The sequence below is a fragment of the Pan paniscus genome, chromosome 7 (assembly GCF_029289425.2).
Source record: "Pan paniscus chromosome 7, NHGRI_mPanPan1-v2.0_pri, whole genome shotgun sequence".
Lineage (NCBI taxonomy): Eukaryota > Metazoa > Chordata > Mammalia > Primates > Hominidae > Pan > Pan paniscus.
In genome coordinates, this window is record NC_073256.2 from 103,221,617 (window position 1) to 103,245,269 (window position 23,653).

Sequence of the window (23,653 nt, forward strand, 5' to 3'; positions counted from 1 at the left end):
GCCTCAAACTCGATCTAGTTCAGAAAGGTTATAAGAAGTTCGGACAAGTTTATTTGAGTGCAAACCAGTGGAAACCCATGCATAGTTTCTTCACCATGTGCATTTCCTATGAACCTTTTGAAGAACCCCTGTGTTGAACATTGCCCAAGTCGTGGGAGAGAAGTGGGTGCGGTCCACTTCCTGTCCTCAATTTGCCCGCAGCGGAGGAGTGCACAGAGCAGGGAAACGCAACCCCAGAGAGATCCTGCCCTGCAGCATGCAGCAGACTGCTGGCCCAGTCCTGGCTCCATGGGGTGCTGTGTGGGCCCAAGCAAGTTGACCAACCTCCCTGAACCTTAATTGAATCCTAGGTGGCCCAATTCCAGTAGCCATTATAGGACTGCCCTGCAGGGACAGTTAATTAACTCAGGAAAAGCAACCTAGCTCCAAGGTTAGCAACCAGGAGTTCCAGTTGATTCCATTAGTGCACCCCTTGAGGCATTCCCAAGCTGGAGTCTGGTGGAAGATGAGGCTCAGTGTGATTGGATGGAAGCAGCAACCTATCAAGGAGAAGTCCCACCCACTCTGCCCTGTGCGTCTATAAAGGCGACGGGTGGCGGCCGCGGCACTCATTGAAGCCGCCAGTTGGGAGAGGAGCAGAGCCAGGCCGGTGCTCCCGAAGGCAGCAAGATGTTGCGAGCCACAGCTCCCTGCTGGTTCCCACCTGGATACCCAGAAGCTAAGAAGGTGGCCGAGGAGGCGGCCCTCGAGGCTCCAGAATTCCCCCTGCCCTCTCATCAGCCTGCCCAGAGCTTCGGGCTCCGGGTGCCCCAGATGCACAACCAGGCCTCCGCATTTGTGGACATCCAGGCGGAGCCCCAGAACAGGGGTCCGGCGGTGCCCCCAGCGTGGCCCAAGATGGTGACGGAGGCGTGCTACTTCCCTGCGCAGAGGGGATCGGACTGCTGCTTGCCAGCCGCCCCAAGGCTGACAGAGAGGCCCTCGGGAGTCCGCATCTCAGCCCCCAGGAACAGGAAGACGATCGCCCAGTCTTCCAGCCCTTGCTTAGTCACAGGTTGCACAGATGCCAAGAGAACCCGGGTGGCCAGCAGCAGCCAACGCTCCAGTGGCTCCAAGGTCGGCAGACAGCCAGGGAAGACGCGCAACAGGTCAGGGATGGCATGCAAGACCACCACCACCATCAGCTCTAAGCGAATCGTCCGTCGTCCATCCTTACCGAGTTTGAAGAAACCTATTATCCTCCGAAGGTCTGGGTGCCAAGTCCCCACCGTCCTCCGCCGAGGCTATCTCCAACTGTTCACCGAAGAGTGTCTCAAGTTCTGCGCCTCCAAGCAGGAGGCCGAGGAGAAGGCGCTGAACGAGGAGAAGGTGGCCTACGACTGCAGCCCCAACAAGAACAGGTACCTGAACGTGGTCCTGAACACCCTCAAGAGACTGAAGGGCCTGACCCCCAGCTCCATGCCGGGCCTCAGCAGGGCCGCCCTGTACAGCCGCCTCCAGGAGTTCCTGCTCAGCCAGAACCAGCTCAAGGAGAACGGCTACCCCTTCCCGCACCCCGAGCGGCCCGGAGGTGCCGTCCTCTTCACTGGCCAGGGGAAGGGGCCCGGCGACTCCTCCTGCAGGGTCTGCTGCCGTTGTGGCACCGAGTACCTGGTGTCCTCCTCGGGCCGCTGTGTACGCGACCAGTTGTGTTATAATCACGGGGGGCAGGTCCGCTCGAGCCAGGTGGCTGGAGGCCGGGTTAGCCAGTACACCTGCTGTGCAGCTGCTCCTGGCTCTGTGGGCTGCCAGGTGGCAAAGCAGCACGTGCGGGACGGCCGCAAGGACAGCCTCGATGGCTTCGTGGAGACCTTCAAGAAAGAGTTGTCCAGAGACGCTTATCCAGGAATCTACGCCTTGGACTGTGAGATGTGCTACACCACGCATGGCCTAGAGCTGACCCGCGTCACCGTGGTGGACGCCGACATGCGAGTGGTGTACGACACCTTCGTCAAGCCCGACAACGAGATCGTGGACTACAACACCAGGTTTTCCGGAGTCACCGAGGCCGACGTCGCCAAGACGAGCATCACCTTGCCCCAAGTGCAAGCCATCCTGCTGAGCTTTTTCAGCGCCCAAACCATCCTCATCGGGCACAGCCTGGAGAGCGATCTGCTGGCCCTGAAGCTCATCCACAGCACCGTGGTGGACACGGCCGTGCTCTTCCCGCACTACCTGGGTTTCCCCTACAAGCGTTCCCTCAGGAATCTCGCGGCCGACTACCTGGGACAGATCATCCAGGACAGCCAGGACGGCCACAACTCCAGCGAGGACGCAAACGCCTGCCTGCAGCTGGTGATGTGGAAGGTCCGACAGCGCGCCCAGATCCAGCCACGCCACCGGTCCGCCTCTCCCACCGCCCTGGCCTGTCCTTGGCCCCAGGCCTCTTCCACAACCGCCATCAGTCCCGAGAGCTCACCCTGTCCACCTCGCCGCAAGGCCAAAGAAACTGGAGCAGCCGGCGGCAGGAGAGGGCAAAAAGCCAAGAGTAACCCCAACCCCCCACTCCCAGTCCCCCGGAATCCCTGCCGCGGACCCTCGGGCCTGTCCCCATCCCTCTGCCCTTCCCAGACCTCTGTCCTTCCACTAATCGCCTCCCGCAGCACCGAGCCGCCACTCCCAGTCCCCAGAGTCCCTGCAGCGACCACTCGCGCCTGTCCACATCCCTCTGCCCATCCGAGACCTCTGTCCTTACACCACTAGCCACCCCACGTGGGACTTCCATGGCCTCTGAGTACAAGGCCAGCCCCCCGGCCCACCAGCTTTCTGAATGTGTGCTTACCTGTTTTTCTCGAGAGGCACCACAGTGAGGTGGGTGAAGCACTTAGGCTCTGGAGTTAGATATCTGGGTTCAAGGCCAAATTCCACCACTTACTAGGTTTCTAATATTGCACAGATAATGTCTTTGCGCTTCTACCTTTTGATCTTTAAAGTGTGATCAAAAGAGACTTAGACTCCCACATCATAATCATGGGAAACTTTAACACCCCACTGTCAACATTAGACAGACCAACGAGACAGAAATCTAAAAAGGATATCCAGGAATTGAACTCAGCTCTGCACCAAGCGGACCTAGGAGACATCCACAGAACGCTCCACCCCAAATCGACAGAATATACATGCTTCTCAGCACCACATCACACTTATTTCCACATTGACCACATAGTTGGCAGTAAAGCACTCCTCAGTAAATGTAAAATAACAGAAATTACTACAAACGATCTCTCAGACCACATTGCAATAAAAGTAGACCTCAGGATAAAGAAACTCACTCAAAACCGCTCAACTCCATGGAAACCGGACAACCTGCTCCTGAATGAGTACTGGGTACATAACGAAATGAAGGCAGAAAGAAAGATATTCTCTGAAACCAATGAAAACAAAGGCACAACATACCAGAATCTCTGCGTCACATTTAAAGCAGTGTGTAGAGGGAAATTTATAGCACTAATTGCCCACGAGAGAAAGCAGGAAAATTCAAAAATGCATACCCTAACATCACCATTAAAAGAATGAGAGAAGCAAGAGCAAACACATTCAAAAACTAGCAGAAGGCAAGAAATAACTAAGATCCGAGCAGAACTGATGGAGATAGAGACACAATAAACCCTTCAACAAATCAATGAATCCAGGAGCGGGTTTTTTGCAGTGATCAACAAAATTGATAGAGCACTAGCAAGACTAAGAAAGAAGAAAAGAAAGAAGAATCAAACAGATGCAGTAAAAAATGATAAAGGGGATATCACCACCGATCCCACAGAAATACAAACTACCATCAGACAATACTATCAGCACCTCTAAGCTAATGAACTAGAAAATCTAGAAGAAATGGATAAATTCCTGGACGCATACAACGTCCCCAGAGTAAACCAGGAAGAAGTTGAATGCCTGAGTAGACCACTAACAGGCTCTGAAATTGAGGCAATAATTAACAGCCTATCAAGCAATAAAACTCCAGGACCAGACGGATTCACAGCCGAATTCTACCAGAAGGACAAGGAGGAGCTGGTACCATGCCTTCTGAAACTCTTCCAATCAACAGAAAAAGAGGGAATCCTCCCTCACTCATTTCATGAGGCCGGCATCATCCTGATCCCAAAGCCTGAGAGAGACACAACCCAAAAAGAGAATTTTAGGCCTATGTCCCTGAGGAACATCGATGGGAAAATCCTCCATAAAATACTGGAAAACCGAATCCAGCAGCACATCAAAGAGCTTATCCATCATGATGAAGTGGGCTTCATCCCTGACATGCAAGGCCGGTCCAACATATGCAAAACAATAAACATAATCCAGCATATAATCAGAACCAAAGACAGAAACCGCGTGATTATCTCAACAATGCCTTCGACAAAATTCAACAGACCTTCATGCCAAAAACTCTCAATAAATTAGGTATTGATGGGACATCTCTCAAAATAATACGGGCTATTTAGGGCAAACACACAGCCAATATCATACTGAATGGGCAAAAAGTGGAAGCATTCCCTTTGCAAACTGCCACAAGACAGGGATGCCCTCTCTCACCACTCCTATTCAACATAGTGATGGAACTTCTGCCCAGGGCAATCAGGCAGGAGAAAGAAATAAAGAGAAATCAATTAGGAAAAGAGGAAGTCAAATTGTCCCTGTTTGCAGATGACATGATTGAATATTTAGAAAACCCCATCGTCTCAGCCCAAAATCTCCTTAAGCTGATAAGCAACTTCAGCAAAGTCTCAGGATACAAAATCGAGGTGCAAAAATCACAAGCATTCTTATACACCAATAAGAGGCAAACAGAGCGCCAAATCATGAGTGAGCTCCCATTCACAATTGCTTCAAAGAGAATAAAATGCCTAGGAATCCAACTAACAAGGGAGGTGAAGGAACTCTTCAAGGAGAACTACAAAGCATTGCTCCACGAACTAAAAGAGGAGACAAACAAATGGAAGAATATTCCACCATCACGGATTGGAAGAATCAATATCGTGAAAATGGCCATACTGCCCAAGGTAAATTATAGATTCAATGCCATCCCCATTAAACTACCAATGACTTTCTTCACAGAACTGGAAAAAACTGCTTTAAAACTCATATGGAACCACAAAACGGCCCCACTGCCAACATAATCCTAAGCCAAAAGAACAAAGATGGAGGCATCAAGCTGTCCGACTTCAAGCTACAGTTGAAGGCGACAGTAACAAAAGAGCATGCTATCGGTTGCCGTTTTGGTTACCGTAGACCAATGGAACAGAATAGAGCCCTCAGAAATAATACGACACATCTACAACCATCTGATCTTTGACAAACCTGACAAAAACAAGAAATGGGGAAAGGATTCCCTATTTAAAAAATGGTGCTGGGAAAACAGGCTAGCCATATGTCGAAAGCTGAAATCGGATCCCTTCCTTACACCTTGTACAAAAATTAATTCAAGACAGATGAAAGACTTAAATGTTAGATCTTAAACCATACAAGCCCTAGGAGAAAACCCAGCCAATACCATTGAGGACACAGGCATGGCCAAGGACCTCATGTCTAAAACGCCAAAAGCAATGGCAACAAAAGCCAACATTGACAAACAGCACCTAATTACACTAAAGACGTTCAGCATAGCTAAAGAAACTCCCATGAGAGTGAACAGGCATCCTGCAGAAAGGGAGAACATTTTTGCAATCTACTCATCTGACAAAAGGCTAATATCCAGAATCTACTAAGACCTCAAACAGAGTTACAAGAAAAACCAAACAAGCCCATCAACAAGTGGGGGAAGGATATGAAGAGACACTTCTCAAAAAAGACATTTATGCAGCCAACAGACACATGAAAAAATGCTCATCAACACTGACCATCAGAGAAATGCAAATCAAATCCGCAATGAGATATCATCTCACACCAGTTAGAAGAGCGATCATTAAAAAGTCAGGAAACAACAGGTGCTGGAGAGGTAGTGGACAAATAGGAACACTTTTACACTGTTGGTGGGACTGTAAACTAGTTCAACGGTAGTGGAAGATAGTGTGGCAAATCTTCAAGGTTCTCGAAATAGAAATACCATTTGACCCAGCCATCCCATGGCTGGGTATATATACCAATAGGATTAGAAATCATGCTGCTAAAAGGACACACGCAGACGTATGTTTATTGCGGCACCATTCACAGTAGCAAAGACTTGGAACCAACCCAGATGTCCATCAATGATAGACTGGATTAAGAAAATGTGGCACAAATACACCATGGAATACTATGCAGCCATGAAAAAGCATGAGTTCATCCCCTTTGGAGGGACACGGATGAAGCTGGAAACCATCACTCTTAGCAAACTATCGCAAGGACAAAAAAACCAAACACCGCATGTTCTCATTCATAGGTGGGAATTGAAGTATGAGAACGCTTGGACACAGAAAGGGGAACATCACACACCGGGGCCTGTCATGGGCGGGGGGAGGGGGAGGGATAGCATTAAGAGATATACCTAATGTAAATGACTAGTGAATGGGTGCAACACACCAACCAGGTGAATCTTGGAAGGCAAAAGCTACTGAATTTAGCGAATTTGTGGAGGCATTCCCAGAAATCAGCCAGGTGAAGTATCACACAACCGAAGACTGCACAACTCCTCTAAGGCAGCACGATGCGGCAAACCCAGACGGCCACTCTTCTCACCCCTCCTCCGTTGGCTGTTCTGGGTAATGAGGTTCAAAAGTCACCTAGGCAACTGCAAAAATAGCTGAAATGGAGAAAGGGCTCCAGGCTGGTGACTAGCAGAGGTCCACCTGACCCCCGTAAGCTGCTGAACAAGAAGGGCTGCCAGAAATGTCCCCGTAGGGAATTTGGTGGAGACGAAGACCCGCTCACTGGACAAGGGTTCCTCCCAGGAGACGCCCGAGCGGAAGAAACGGGCTGTGAGCCACGCCCTTTCACCCTCCGCTACCCCGCCCTGGGCTGGTGAAGGTGCGCGTAAGGATGAGGACTACTGAGCCCTGAAGAAATAAATCCTTCCCCTTTGACCCCAAGGAGGATTGCCTGTGAGGATCTTCAACGAGTCTACCCGTGTCTAGACACGGGAGCAGGTCTGTCCGGCACAGCACCTCCCTCAAGGAGGAGAAGAGTGAGGAGAAAGGAAACTCAAGTCTGACCATTCTGTCCTGGGAGAGAAGAGGAGGATCTCATCTCTCCTCTGTCCAAGCAAGGCAAGGAGACTTTCTCTCATCTTTCCAAGCAAGGCAAGGAGACTTTTTATAATTAGGAAACAAAAAGAATTTAGAAGGAATGAAAGCAGCCCGTAAGGTGCATTCCTAAGGACTGCCCATTGAAACTGACACAATTGCCCTTGTTTGATGAGAGGAAGGAGCAGAGCACTGAGGTGGTGAACAGGGATCTAGTGAGACTTTCCCAGCATGTTTCTACCAAAGCTTTCTCTAAGCTTCTCGGAACACTCTCCTAATAAGCAGATGTTTGGCCCTTCAGAAAGTCAACAAGCAAAATGCCTTGAGTGTCCCAAAACACTGATGCCATGATGTTGGCTCCTGACTGGCCTCCTTTTCCTTTGACTGGACCACTGCCACCTCTCGGTAGCCGTCGCTTTGATGATGCTTTGCCTTCGAGGTCATATTGGTAAAGCCATGTTCCAACTTCCGGTTACAATTTGTCAGAGGGATGCGTCAGGATCGTGATCCCTCCTGTTTAAAATTTCCACTGATAGCTCTCGTCGTAACTGCAGCTGATCTGGGCACAGTGGTTTTCACAGCCACTGCAGGATTCATCTCCCACATCTTCTCACCTCTTCTTGAAACAAGCTATATATTCGTAAAGAGTTCATTTCTTTGGGGTAGTGTCCTTAGAAGCTTTTGTGAAAACATCAATGATTTCTTCATTCTTCCACCCAAGCTTCACCAGAAATTTGATGTTTGCTCTTGCTGCAATTTTCGTGGAATTCATGTTGCTCTGATAGGAGTCCTTTTCAGTGGATGTCTCATCCTTCTCAGTGCCTCAAACTCGATCTAGTTCAGAAAGGTTATAAGAAGTTCGGACAAGTTTATTTGAGTGCAAACCAGTGGAAACCCATGCATAGTTTCTTCACCATGTGCATTTCCTATGAACCTTTTGAAGAACCCCTGTGTTGAACATTGCCCAAGTCGTGGGAGAGAAGTGGGTGCGGTCCACTTCCTGTCCTCAATTTGCCCGCAGCGGAGGAGTGCACAGAGCAGGGAAACGCAACCCCAGAGAGATCCTGCCCTGCAGCATGCAGCAGACTGCTGGCCCAGTCCTGGCTCCATGGGGTGCTGTGTGGGCCCAAGCAAGTTGACCAACCTCCCTGAACCTTAATTGAATCCTAGGTGGCCCAATTCCAGTAGCCATTATAGGACTGCCCTGCAGGGACAGTTAATTAACTCAGGAAAAGCAACCTAGCTCCAAGGTTAGCAACCAGGAGTTCCAGTTGATTCCATTAGTGCACCCCTTGAGGCATTCCCAAGCTGGAGTCTGGTGGAAGATGAGGCTCAGTGTGATTGGATGGAAGCAGCAACCTATCAAGGAGAAGTCCCACCCACTCTGCCCTGTGCGTCTATAAAGGCGACGGGTGGCGGCCGCGGCACTCATTGAAGCCGCCAGTTGGGAGAGGAGCAGAGCCAGGCCGGTGCTCCCGAAGGCAGCAAGATGTTGCGAGCCACAGCTCCCTGCTGGTTCCCACCTGGATACCCAGAAGCTAAGAAGGTGGCCGAGGAGGCGGCCCTGGAGGCAAGAAGCCGCCAGTTGGGAGCGGAGCAGAGCCAGGCCGGTGCTCCCGAAGGCAGCAAGATGTTGCGAGCCACAGCTCCCTGCTGGTTCCCACCTGGATACCCAGAAGCTAAGAAGGTGGCCGAGGAGGCGGCCCTCGAGGCTCCAGAATTCCCCCTGCCCTCTCATCAGCCTGCCCAGAGCTTCGGGCTCCGGGTGCCCCAGATGCACAACCAGGCCTCCGCATTTGTGGACATCCAGGCGGAGCCCCAGAACAGGGGTCCGGCGGTGCCCCCAGCGTGGCCCAAGATGGTGACGGAGGCGTGCTACTTCCCTGCGCAGAGGGGATCGGACTGCTGCTTGCCAGCCGCCCCAAGGCTGACAGAGAGGCCCTCGGGAGTCCGCATCTCAGCCCCCAGGAAGAGGAAGACGATCGCCCAGTCTTCCAGCCCTTGCTTGGTCACAGGTTGCACAGATGCCAAGAGAACCCGCGTGGCCAGCAGCAGCCAACGCTCCAGTGGCTCCAAGGTCGGCAGACAGCCAGGGAAGACGCGCAACAGGTCAGGGATGGCATGCAAGACCACCACCACCATCAGCTCTAAGCGAATCGTCCGTCGTCCATCCTTACCGAGTTTGAAGAAACCTATTGTCCTCCGAAGGTCTGGGTGCCAAGTCCCCACCGTCCTCCGCCGAGGCTATCTCCAACTGTTCACCGAAGAGTGTCTCAAGTTCTGCGCCTCCAAGCAGGAGGCCGAGGAGAAGGCGCTGAACGAGGAGCAGGTGGCCTACGACTGCAGCCCCAACAAGAACAGGTACCTGAACGTGGTCCTGAACACCCTCAAGAGACTGAAGGGCCTGACCCCCAGCTCCATGCCGGGCCTCAGCAGGGCCGCCCTGTACAGCCGCCTCCAGGAGTTCCTGCTCAGCCAGGACCAGCTCAAGGAGAACGGCTACCCCTTCCCGCACCCCGAGCGGCCCGGAGGCGCCGTCCTCTTCACTGGCCAGGGGAAGGGGCCCGGCGACTCCTCCTGCAGGGTCTGCTGCCGTTGTGGCACCGAGTACCTGGTGTCCTCCTCGGGCCGCTGTGTACGCGACCAGTTGTGTTATTATCACTGGGGGCGGGTCCGCTCGAGCCAGGTGGCTGGAGGCCGGGTTAGCCAGTACACCTGCTGTGCAGCTGCTCCTGGCTCTGTGGGCTGCCAGGTGGCAAAGCAGCACGTGCGGGACGGCCGCAAGGACAGCCTCGATGGCTTCGTGGAGACCTTCAAGAAAGAGTTATCCAGAGACGCTTATCCAGGAATCTACGCCTTGGACTGTGAGATGTGCTACACCACGCATGGCCTAGAGCTGACCCGCGTCACCGTGGTGGACGCCGACATGCGAGTGGTGTATGACACCTTCGTCAAGCCCGACAACGAGATCGTGGACTACAACACCAGGTTTTCCGGAGTCACCGAGGCCGACGTCGCCAAGACGAGCATCACCTTGCCCCAAGTGCAAGCCATCCTGCTGAGCTTTTTCAGCGCCCAAACCATCCTCATCGGGCACAGCCTGGAGAGCGATCTGCTGGCCCTGAAGCTCATCCACAGCACCGTGGTGGACACGGCCGTGCTCTTCCCGCACTACCTGGGTTTCCCCTACAAGCGTTCCCTCAGGAATCTCGCGGCCGACTACCTGGGACAGATCATCCAGGACAGCCAGGACGGCCACAACTCCAGCGAGGACGCAAACGCCTGCCTGCAGCTGGTGATGTGGAAGGTCCGACAGCGCGCCCAGATCCAGCCACGCCACCGGTCCGCCTCTCCCGCCGCCCTGGCCTGTCCTTGGCCCCCGGCCTCTTCCACAACCGCCATCAGTCCCGAGAGCTCACCCTGTCCACCTTGCCGCAAGGCCAAAGAAACCGGAGCAGTCGACGGCAGGAGAGGGCAAAAAGCCAAGAGTAACCCCAACCCCCCACTCCCAGTCCCCCGGAATCCCTGCCGCGGACCCTCGGGCCTGTCCCCATCCCTCTGCCCTTCCCAGACATCTGTCCTTCCACTAATCGCCTCCCGCAGCACCGAGACGCCACTCCCAGTCCCCCGAGTCCCTGCCGCGCCCCCTCGTGCCTGTCCACATCCCTCTGCCCATCCGAGACCTCTGTCCTTACACCACTAGCCACCCCACGTGGGACTTCCATGGCCTCTGAGTACAAGGCCAGCCCCCCGGCCCACCAGCTTTCTGAATGTGTGCTTACCTGTTTTTCTCGAGAGGCACCACAGTGAGGTGGGTGAAGCACTTAGGCTCTGGAGTTAGATATCTGGGTTCAAGGCCAAATTCCACCACTTACTAGGTTTCTAATATGGCACAGATAATGTCTTTGCGCTTCTACCTTTTGATCTTTAAAGTGTGATCAAAAGAGACTTTGACTCCCACATCATAATAATGGGAAACTTTAACACCCCACAGTCAACATTAGACAGACCAACGAGACAGAAATCTAAAAAGGCTATCAAGGAATTGAACTCAGCTCTCCACCAAGCGGAACTAGGAGACATCCACAGAACGCTCCACCACAAATCGACAGAATATACATGCTTCTCAGCACCACATCACAATTATTTCCACATTGACCACATAGTTGGAAGTAAAGCACTCCTCAGTAAATGTAAAATAACAGAAATTACTACAAACGGTCTCTCAGACCACATTGCAATCAAAGTAGACCTCAGGATAAAGAAACTCACTCAAAACCGCTCAACTGCATGGAAACCGGACAACCTGCTCCTGAATGAGTACTGGGTACATAACGAAATGAAGGCAGAAAGAAAGATATTCTCTGAAACCAATGAAAACAAAGGCACAACATACCAGAATCTCTGCGTCACATTTAAAGCAGTGTGTAGAGGGAAATTTATAGCACTAATTGCCCACGAGAGAAAGCAGGAAAAATCAAAAATGCATACCCTAACATCACCATTAAAAGAATGAGAGAAGCAAGAGCAAACACATTCAAAAACTAGCAGAAGGCAAGAAATAACTAAGATCCGAGCAGAACTGATGGAGATAGAGACACAATAAACCCTTCAACAAATCAATGAATCCAGGAGCGGGTTTTTTGCAGTGATCAACAAAATTGATAGAGCACTAGCAAGACTAAGAAAGAAGAAAAGAAAGAAGAATCAAACAGATGCAGTAAAAAATGATAAAGGGGATATCACCACCGATCCCACAGAAATACAAACTACCATCAGACAATACTATCAGCACCTCTAAGCTAATGAACTAGAAAATCTAGAAGAAATGGATAAATTCCTGGACGCATACAACCTCCCCAGAGTAAACCAGGAAGAAGTTGAATGCCTGAGTAGACCACTAACAGGCTCTGAAATTGAGGCAATAATTAACAGCCTATCAAGCAATAAAACTCCAGGACCAGACGGATTCACAGCCGAATTCTACCAGAAGGACAAGGAGGAGCCGGTACCATGCCTTCTGAAACTCTTCCAATCAACAGAAAAAGAGGGAATCCTCCCTCACTCATTTCATGAGGCCGGCATCATCCTGATCCCAAAGCCTGAGAGAGACACAACCCAAAAAGAGAATTTTAGGCCTATGTCCCTGAGGAACATCGATGGGAAAATCCTCCATAAAATACTGGAAAACCGAATCCAGCAGCACATCAAAGAGCTTATCCATATGATAAAGTGGGCTTCATCCCTGACATGCAAGGCTGGTCCAACATATGCAAAACAATAAACATAATCCAGCGTATAATCAGGACCAAAGACAGAAACCACGTGATTATCTCAACAGATGCAGAAAAGGTCTTCGACAAAATTCAACAGACCTTCATGCCAAAAACTCTCAATCAATTAGGTATTGATGGGACATTTCTCAAAATAATAAGGGCTATTTAGGGCAAACACACAGCCAATATCATACTGAATGGGCAAAAAGTGGAAGCATTCCCTTTGCAAACTGCCACAAGACAGGGATGCCCTCTCTCACCACTCCTATTCAACATAGTGTTGGAATTTCTGCCCAGGGCAATCAGGCAGGAGAAAGAAATAAAGAGAAATCAATTAGGAAAAGAGGAAGTCAAATTGTCCCTGTTTGCAGATGACATAATTGAATATTTAGAAAACCCCATCGTCTCAGCACAAAATCTCCTTAAGCTGATAAGCAACTTCAGCAAAGTCTCAGGATACAAAATCGAGGTGCAAAAATCACAAGCATTCTTATACACCAATAACAGGCAAACAGAGAGCCAAATCATGAGTGAGCTCCCATTCACAATTCCTTCAAAGAGAATAAAATGCCTAGGAATCCAACTAACAAGGGATGTGAAGGACCTCTTCAAGGAGAACTACAAAGCATTGCTCCATGAACTAAAAGAGGAGACAAACAAACGGAAGAATATTCCACCATCACGGATTGGAAGAATCAATATCGTGAAAATGGCCATACTGCCCAAGGTAAATTATAGATTCAATGCCATCCCCATCAAGCTACCAATGACTTTCTTCACAGAACTGGAAAAAACTGCTTTAAAGCTCATCTGGAACCACAAAACGGCCCCCACTGCCAACGGTAAATTATAGATTCAATGCCATCCCCATCAAGCTACCAATGACTTTCTTCACAGAACTGGAAAAAAATGCTTCAAAGCTCATCTGGAACCACAAAACGGCCCCCACTGCCAACATATTCCTAAGCCAAAAGAACAAAGATGGAGGCATCAAGCTGTCCGACTTCAAGCTACAGTAGAAGGCTACAGTAACCAAAGAGCATGCTATCGGTTGCCGTTTTGGTTACCGTAGACCAATGGAACAGAATAGAGCCCTCAGAAATAATACGACACATCTACAACCATCTGATCTTTGACAAACCTGACAAAAACAAGAAATGGGGAAAGGATTCCCTATTTAAAAAATGGTGCTGGGAAAACAGGCTAGCCATATGTCGAAAGCTGAAATCGGATCCCTTCCTTACACCTTGTACAAAAATTAATTCAAGACAGATGAAAGACTTAAATGTTAGATCTTAAACCATACAAACCCTAGGAGAAAACCCAGCCAATACCATTGAGGACACAGGCATGGCCAAGGACCTCATGTCTAAAACGCCAAAAGCAATGGCAACGAAAGCCAACATTGACAAACAGCATCTAATTACACTAAAGACGTTCTGCATAGCTAAAGAAACTCCCATGAGAGTGAACAGGCATCCTGCAGAAAGGGAGAACATTTTTGCAATCTACTCATCTGACAAAAGGCTAATATCCAGAATCTACTAAGAACTCAAACAGAGTTACAAGAAAAACCAAACAAGCCCATCAACAAGTGGGGGAAGGATATGAAGAGACACTTCTCAAAAGAAGACATATATGCAGCCAACAGACACATGAAGAAATGCTCATCAACACTGGCCATCAGAGAAATGCAAATCAAATCCACAATGAGATATCATCTCACACCAGTTAGAAGAGCGATCATTAAAAAGTCAGGAAACAACAGGTGCTGGAGAGGTAGTGGACAAATAGGAACACTTTTACACTGTTGGTGGGACTGTAAACTAGTTCAACGGTAGTGGAAGATAGTGTGGTGAATCCTCAAGGATCTCGAAATAGAAATACCATTTGACCCAGCCATCCCATTACTGGGTATATATACTCATAGGATTAGAAATCATGCTGCTAAAAGGACACACGCAGACGTATGTTTATTGCGGCACCATTCACAGTAGCAAAGACTTGGAACCAACCCAGATGTCCATCAATGATAGACTGGATTAAGAAAATGTGGCACAAATACACCATGGAATACTATGCAGCCATGAAAAAGCATGAGTTCATGCCCTTTGGAGGGACACGGATGAAGCTGGAAACCATCATTCTTAGCAAACTATCGCAAGGACAAAAAAACCAAACACCGCATGTTCTCATTCATAGGTGGGAATTGAAGTATGAGAACGCTTGGACACAGAAAGGGGAACATCACACACCGGGGCCTGTCATGGGCGGGGGGAGGGGGAGGGATAGCATTAAGAGATATACCTAATGTAAATGACTAGTGAATGGGTGCAACACACCAACCAGGTGAATCTTGGAAGGCAAAAGCTACTGAATTTAGCGAATTTGTGGAGGCATTCCCAGAAATCAGCCAGGTGAAGTATCACACAACCGAAGACTGCACAACTCCTCTAAGGCAGCACTATGCGGCAAACCCAGACGGCCACTCTTCTCACCCCTCCTCCGTTGGCTGTTCTGGGTAATGAGGTTCAAAAGTCACCTAGGCAACTGCAAAAATAGCTGAAATGGAGAAAGGGCTTCAGGCTGGTGACTAGCACAGGTCCACCTGACCCCCGTAAGCTGCTGAACAAGAAGGGCTGCCAGAAATGTCCCCCTAGGGAATTTGGTGGAGGCGAAGACCCGCTCACTGGACAACGGTTCCTCCCAGGAGACGCCCGAGCGGAAGAAACGGGCTGTGAGCCAAGCCCTTTCACCCTCCGCTACCCCGCCCTGGGCTGGTGAAGGTGCGCGTAAGGATGAGGACTACTGAGCCCTGAAGAAATAAATCCTTCCCCTTTGACCCCAAGGAGGATTGCCTGTGAGGATCTTCAACGAGTCTACCCGTGTCTAGACACGGGAGCAGGTCTGTCTGGCACAGCACCTCCCTCAAGGAGGAGAAGAGTGAGGAGAAAGGAAACTCAAGTCTGACCATTCTGTCCTGGGAGAGAAGAGGAGGATCTCATCTCTCCTCTGTCCAAGCAAGGCAAGGAGACTTTCTCTCATCTTTCCAAGCAAGGCAAGGAGACTTTTTATAATTAGGAAACAAAAAGAATTTAGAAGGAATGAAAGCAGCCCGTAAGGTGCATTCCTAAGGACTGCCCATTGAAACTGACAAAATTGCCCTTGTTTGATGAGAGGAAGGAGCAGAGCACTGAGGTGGTGAACAGGGATCTAGTGAGACTTTCCCAGCATGTTTCTACCAAAGCTTTCTCTAAGCTTCTCGGAACACTCTCCTAATAAGCAGATGTTTGGCCCTTCAGAAAGTCAACAAGCAAAATGCCTTGAGTGTCCCAAAACACTGATGCCATGATGTTGGCTCCTGACTGGCCTCCTTTTCCTTTGACTGGACCACTGCCACCTCTCGGTAGCCGTCGCTTTGATGATGCTTTGCCTTCGAGGTCATATTGGTAAAGCCATGTTCCAACTTCCGGTTACAATTTGTCAGAGGGATGCGTCAGGATCGTGATCCCTCCTGTTTAAAATTTCCACTGATAGCTCTCGTCGTAACTGCAGCTCATCTGGGCACAGTAGTTTTCACAGTCACTGCAGGATTCATCTTCCACAACTTCTCACCTCTTCTTGAAACAAGCTATACATTCGTAAAGAGTTCATTTCTTTGGGGTAGTGTCCTTGTAAGCTTTTGTAAAAACATCAATGATTTCTTCATTCTTCCACCCAAGCTTCACCAGAAATATGATGTTTGCTCTTGCTGCAATTTTCGTGGAATTCATGTTGCTCTGATAGGAGTCCTTTTCAGTGGATGTCTCATCCTTCTCAGTGCCTCAAACTAGATCTAGTTCAGAAAGGTTATAAGAAGTTCGGACAAGTTTATTTGAGTGCAAACCAGTGGAAACCCATGCATAGTTTCTTCACCATGTGCATTTCTTATGAACCTTTTGAAGACCCCCTGTGTTGAACATTGCCCATATCGTGGGAGAGAAGTGGGTGCGGTCCACTTCCTGTCCTCAATTTGCCCGCAGCGGAGGAGTGCACAGAGCAGGGAAAAGCAACCCCAGAGAGATCCTGCCCTGCAGCATGCAGCAGACTGCTGGCCCAGTCCTGGCTCCATGGGGTGCTGTGTGGGCCCAAGCAAGATGACGAACCTCCCTGAACCTTAATTGAATCCTAGGTGGCCCAATTCCGGTAGTCATTATACGACTGCCCTGCAGGGAGAGTTAATTAACTCAGGAAAAGCAACCTAGCACCAAGGTTAGCAACCAGGACTTCCAGTTGATTCCATTAGTGCACCCCTTGAGGCATTCCCAAGCTGGAGTCTGGTGGAAGATGAGGCTCAGTGTGATTGGATGGAAGCACCAACCTATCAAGGAGAAGTCCCAGCCACTCTGCCCTGTGCGTCTATAAAGGCGACGGGTGGCGACCGCGGCACTCATTGAAGCCGCCAGTTGGGAGAGGAGCAGAGCCAGGCCGGTGCTCCCGAAGGCAGCAAGATGTTGCGAGCCACAGCTCCCTGCTGGTTCCCACCTGGATACCCAGAAGCTAAGAAGGTGGCCGAGGAGGCGGCCCTCGAGGCTCCAGAATTCCCCCTGCCCTCTCATCAGCCTGCCCAGAGCTTCGGGCTCCGGGTGCCCCAGATGCACAACCAGGCCTCCGCATTTGTGGACTTCCAGGCGGAGCCCCAGAACAGGGGTCCGGCGGTGCCCCCAGCGTGTCCCAAGGTGGTGACGGAGGCGTGCTACTTCCCTGCGCAGAGGGGATCGGCCTGCTGCTTGCCAGCCGCCCCAAGGCTGACAGAGAGGCCCTCGGGAGTCCGCATCTCAGCCCCCAGGAAGAGGAAGACGATCGCCCAGTCTTCCAGCCCTTGCTTGGTCACAGGTTGCACAGATGCCAAGAGAACCCGGGTGGCCAGCAGCAGCCAACGCTCCAGTGGCTCCAAGGTCGGCAGACAGCCAGGGAAGACGCGCACCAGGTCAGGGATGGCATGCAAGACCACCACCACCATCAGCTCTAAGCGAATCGTCCGTCGTCCATCCTTACCGAGTTTGAAGAAACCTATTATCCTCCAAAGGTCTGGGTGCCAAGTCCCCACCGTCCTCCGCCGAGGCTATCTCCAACTGTTCACCGAAGAGTGTCTCAACTTCTGCGCCTCCAAGCAGGAGGCCGAGGAGAAGGCGCTGAACGAGGAGAAGGTGGCCTACGACTGCAGCCCCAACAAGAACAGGTAAAAGAAATAAAGAGAAATCAATTAGGAAAAGAGGAAGTCAAATTGTCCCTGTTTGCAGATGACATGATTGAATATTTAGAAAACCCCATTGTCTCAGCCCAAAATCTCCTTAAGCTGATAAGCAACTTCAGCAAAGTCTCAGGATACAAAATCGAGGTGCGAAAATCACAATCATTCTTATACACCAATAACAGGCAAACAGAGAGCCAAATCATGAGTGAGTTCCCATTCACAATTGCTTCAAAGAGAATAAAATGCCTAGGAATCCAACTAACAAGGGATGTGAAGGACCTCTTCAAGGAGAACTACAAAGCATTCCCCCACGAACTAAAAGAGGAGACAAACAAATGGAAGAATATTCCACCATCACGGATTGGAAGAATCAATATCGTGAAAATGGCCATACTGCCCAAGGTAAATTATAGATTCAATGCCATCCCCATCAAGCTACCAATGACTTTCTTCACAGAACTGGAAAAAAACTACTTTAAAGCTCATCTGGAACCACAAAACGGCCCCCACTGCCAAGATAATCCTAAGCCAAAAGAACAAAGATGGAGGCATCAAGCTGTCCGACTTCAAGCTATACTAGAAGGCTACAGTAACCAAAGAGCATGCTATCGGTTGCCGTTTTGGTTACTGTAGACCAATGGAACAGAATAGAGGCCTCAGAAATAATACGACACATCTACAACCATCTGAACTTTGACGAACCTGACAAAAGCAAGAAATGGGGAAAGGATTCCCTATTTAAAAAATGGTGCTGGGAAAACAGGCTAGCCATATGTCGAAAGCTGAAATCGGATCCCTTCCTTACACCTTGTACAAAAATTAATTCAAGACAGATGAAAGACTTAAATGTTAGATCTTAAACCATACAAGCCCTAGGAGAAAACCCAGCCAATACCATTGAGGACACAGGCATGGCCAAGGACCTCATGTCTAAAACGCCAAAAGCAATGGCAACGAAAGCCAACATTGACAAACAGCATCTAATTACACTAAAGACTTTCTGCATAGCTAAAGAAACTCCCATGAGAGTGAACAGGCATCCTGCAGAAAGGGAGAACATTTTTGCAATCTACTCATCTGACAAAGGGCTAATATCCAGAATCTACTAAGAACTCAAACAGAGTTACAAGAAAAACCAAACAAGCCCATCAACAAGTGGGGGAAGGATATGAAGAGACACTTCTCAAAAGAAGACATTTATGCAGCCAACAGACACATGAAAAAATGCTCATCAACACTGGCCATCAGAGAAATGCAAATCAAATCCGCAATGAGATATCATCTCACACCAGTTAGAAGAGCGATCATTAAAAAGTCAGGAAACAACAGGTGCTGGAGAGGTAGTGGACAAATAGGAACACTTTTACACTGTTGGTGGGACTGTAAACTAGTTCAACGGTAGTGGAAGATAGTGTGGTGAATCCTCAGGGATCTCGAAATAGAAATACCATTTGACCCAGCCATCCCATTACTGGGTATATATACCCATAGGATTAGAAATCATGCTGCTAAAAGGACACAAGCGGACGTATGTTTATTGTGGCACCATTCACAGTAGCAAAGACCTGGAACCAACCCAGATGTCCATCAATGATAGACTGGATTAAGAAAATGTGGACACAAATACACCATGGAATACTATGCAGCCATGAAAAAGCATGAGTTCATGCCCTTTGGAGGGACACGGATGAAGCTGGAAACCATCATTCTTAGCAAACTATCGCAAGGACAAAAAAACCAAACACCGCATGTTCTCATTCATAGGTGGGAATTGAAGTATGAGAACGCTTGGACACAGAAAGGGGAACATCACAGACCGGGGCCTGTCATGGGCCGGGGGAGGGGGAGGGATAGCATTAAGAGATATACCTAATGTAAATGACTAGTGAATGGGTGCAACACACCAACCAGGTGAATCTTGGAAGGCAAAAGCTACTGAATTTAGCGAATTTGTGGAGGCATTCCCAGAAATCAGCCAGGTGAAGTATCACACAACCGAAGACTGCACAACTCCTCTAAGGCAGCACTATGCGGCAAACCCAGACGGCCACTCTTCTCACCCCTCCTCCGTTGGCTGTTCTGGGTAATGAGGTTCAAAAGTCACCTAGGCAACTGCAAAAATAGCTGAAATGGAGTAAGGGCTTCAGGCTGGTGACTAGCACAGGTCCACCTGACCCCCGTAAGCTGCTGAACAAGAAGGGCTGCCAGAAATGTCCCCCTAGGGAATTTGGTGGAGACGAAGACCCGCTCACTGGACAAGGGTTCCTCCCAGGAGACGCCCGAGCGGAAGAAACGGGCTGTGAGCCACGCCCTTTCACCCTCCGCTACCCCGCCCTGGGCTGGTGAAGATGCGCGTAAGGATGAGGACTACTGAGCCCTGAAGAAATAAATCCTTCCCCTTTGACCCCAAGGAGGATTGCCTGTGAGGATCTTCAACGAGTCTACCCGTGTCTAGACACGGGAGCAGGTCTGTCCAGCACAGCACCTCCCTCAAGGAGGAGAAGAGTGAGGAGAAAGGAAACTCAAGTCTGACCATTCTGTCCTGGGAGAGAAGAGGAGGATCTCATCTCTCATCTGTCCAAGCAAGGCAAGGAGACTTTCTCTCATCTTTCCAAGCAAGGCAAGGAGACTTTTTATAATTAGGAAACAAAAAGAATTTAGAAGGAATGAAAGCAGCCCGTAAGGTGCATTCCTAAGGACTGCCCATTGAAACTGACAAAATTGCCCTTGTTTGATGAGAGGAAGGAGCAGAGCACTGAGGTGGTGAACAGGGATCTAGTGAGACTTTCCCAGCATGTTTCTACCAAAGCTTTCTCTAAGCTTCTCGGAACACTCTCCTAATAAGCAGATGTTTGGCCCTTCAGAAAGTCAACAAGCAAAATGCCTTGAGTGTCCCGAAACACTGCTGCCATGATGTTGGCTCCAGACTGGCCTCCTTTTCCTTTGACTGGACCACTGCCACCTCTCGGTAGCCATCGCTTTGATGATGCTTTGCCTTCGAGGTCATATTGGTAAAGCCATGTTCCAACTTCCGGTTACAATTTGTCAGAGGGATGCGTCAGGATCGTGATCCCTCCTGTTTAAAATTTCCACTGATAGCTCTCGTCGTAACTGCAGCTGATCTGGGCACAGTGGTTTTCACAGCCACTGCAGGATTCATCTTCCACATCTTCTCACCTCTTCTTGAAACAAGCTATACATTCGTAAAGAGTTCATTTCTTTGGGGTAGTGTCCTTAGAAGCTTTTGTGAAAACATCAATGATTTCTTCATTCTTCCACCCAAGCTTCACCAGAAATTCGATGTTTGCTCTTGCTGCAATTTTCGTGGAATTCATGTTGCTCTGATAGGAGTCCTTTTCAGTGGATGTCTCATCCTTCTCAGTGCCTCAAACTAGATCTAGTTCAGAAAGGTTATAAGAAGTTCGGACAAGTTTATTTGAGTGCAAACCAGTGGAAACCCATGCATAGTTTCTTCACCATGTGCATTTCCTATGAACCTTTTGAAGACCCTCTGTGTTGAACATTACCCAAATAGTGGGAGAGAAGTGGGTGCGGTCCACTTCCTGTCCTCAATTTGCCCGCAGCGGAGGAGTGCACAGAGCAGGGAAAAGCAACCCCAGAGAGATCCTGCCCTGCAGCATGCAGCAGACTGCTGGCCCAGTCCTGGCTCCATGGGGTGCTGTGTGGGCCCAAGCAAGTTGACCAAACTCCCTGAACCTTAATTGAATCCTAGGTGGCCCAATTCCAGTAGCCATTATAGGACTGCCCTGCAGGGACAGTTAATTAACTCAGGAAAAGCAACCTAGCTCCAAGGTTAGCAACCAGGACTTCCAGTTGATTCCATTAGTGCACCCCTTGAGGCATTCCCAAGCTGGAGTCTGGTGGAAGATGAGGCTCAGTGTGATTGGATGGGAGCACCAACCTATCAAGGAGAAGTCCCAGCCACTCTGCCCTGTGCGTCTATAAAGGCGACGGGTGGTGGCCGCGGCACTCATTGAAGCCGCCAGTTGGGAGAGGAGCAGAGCCAGGCCGGTGCTCCCGAAGGCAGCAAGATGTTGCGAGCCACAGCTCCCTGCTGGTTCCCACCTGGATACCCAGAAGCTAAGAAGGTGGCCGAGGAGGCGGCCCTCGAGGCTCCAGAATTTCCCCTGCCCTCTCATCAGCCTGCCCAGAGCTTCGGGCTCCGGGTGCCCCAGATGCACAACCAGGCCTCCGCATTTGTGGACATCCAGGCGGAGCCCCAGAACAGGGGTCCGGCGGTGCCCCCAGCGTGTCCCAAGTTGGTGACGGAGGCGTGCTACTTCCCTGCGCAGAGGGGATCGGCCTGCTGCTTCCCAGCCGCCCCAAGGCTGACAGAGAGGCCCTCGGGAGTCCGCATCTCAGCCCCCAGGAAGAGAAGGACGATCGCCCAGTCTTCCAGCCCTTGCTTGGTCACAGGTTGCACAGATGCCAAGAGAACCCGGGTGGCCAGCAGCAGCCAACGCTCCAGTGGCTCCAAGGTCGGCAGACAGCCAGGGAAGACGCGCAAGAGGTCAGGGATGGCATGCAAGACCACCACCACCATCAGCTCTAAACGAATCGTCCGTCGTCCATCCTTACCGAGTTTGAAGAAACCTATTATCCTCCAAAGGTCTGGGTGCCAAGTCCCCACCGTCCTCCGCCGAGGCTATCTCCAACTGTTCACCGAAGAGTGTCTCAAGTTCTGCGCCTCCAAGCAGGAGGCCGAGGAGAAGGCGCTGAACGAGGAGAAGGTGGCCTACGACTGCAGCCCCAACAAGAACAGGTACCTGAACGTGGTCCTGAACACCCTCAAGAGACTGAAGGGCCTGACCCCCAGCTCCATGCCGGGCCTCAGCAGGGCCGCCCTGTACAGCCGCCTCCAGGAGTTCCTGTTCAGCCAGGACCAGCTCAAGGAGAACGGCTACCCCTTCCCGCACCCCGAGCGGCCCGTAGGCGCCGTCCTCTTCACTGGCCAGGGGAAGGGGCCCGGCGACTCCTCCTGCAGGGTCTGCTGCCGTTGTGGCACCGAGTACCTGGTGTCCTCCTCGGGCCGCTGTGTACGCGACCAGTTGTGTTATTATCACTGGGGGCGGGTCCGCTCGAGCCAGGTCGCTGGAAGCCGGCTTAGCGAGTACACCTGCTGTGCAGCTGCTCCTGGCTCTGTGGGCTGCCAGGTGGCAAAGCAGCACGTGCGGGACGGCCACAAGGACAGCCTCGATGGCTTCGTGGAGACCTTCAAGAAAGAGTTGTCCAGAGACGCTTATCCAGGAATCTACGCCTTGGACTGTGAGATGTGCTACACCACGCATGGCCTAGAGCTGACCCGCGTCACCGTGGTGGACGCCGACATGCGAGTGGTGTACGACACCTTCATCAAGCCCGACAACGAGATCGTGGACTACAACACCAGGTTTTCCGGAGTCACCGAGGCCGACGTCGCCAAGACGAGCATCACCTTGCCCCAAGTGCAAGCCATCCTGCTGAGCTTTTTCAGCGCCCAAACCATCCTCATCGGGCACAGCCTGGAGAGCGATCTGCTGGCCCTGAAGCTCATCCACAGCACCGTGCTGGACACGGCCATGCTCTTCCCGCACTACCTGGGTTTCCCCTATAAGCCTTCCCTCAGGAATCTCGCGGCCGACTCCGTGGGACAGATCATCCAGGACAGCCAGGACGGCCACAACTCCAGCGAGGACGCAAACGCCTGCCTGCAGCTGGTGATGTGGAAGGTCCGACAGCGCGCCCAGATCCAGCCACGCCACCGGTCCTCCTCTCCCGCCGCCCTTGCCTGTCCTTGGCCCCAGGCCTCTTCCAAAATCGCCATCAGTCCCGAGAGGTCACCCTGTCCACCTCGCCGCAAGGCCAAAGTAACTGGAGCAATCGGCGGCAGGAGAGGGCAAAAAGCCAAGAATAACCCCAACCCCCCACTCCCAGTCCCCCGGAATCCCTGC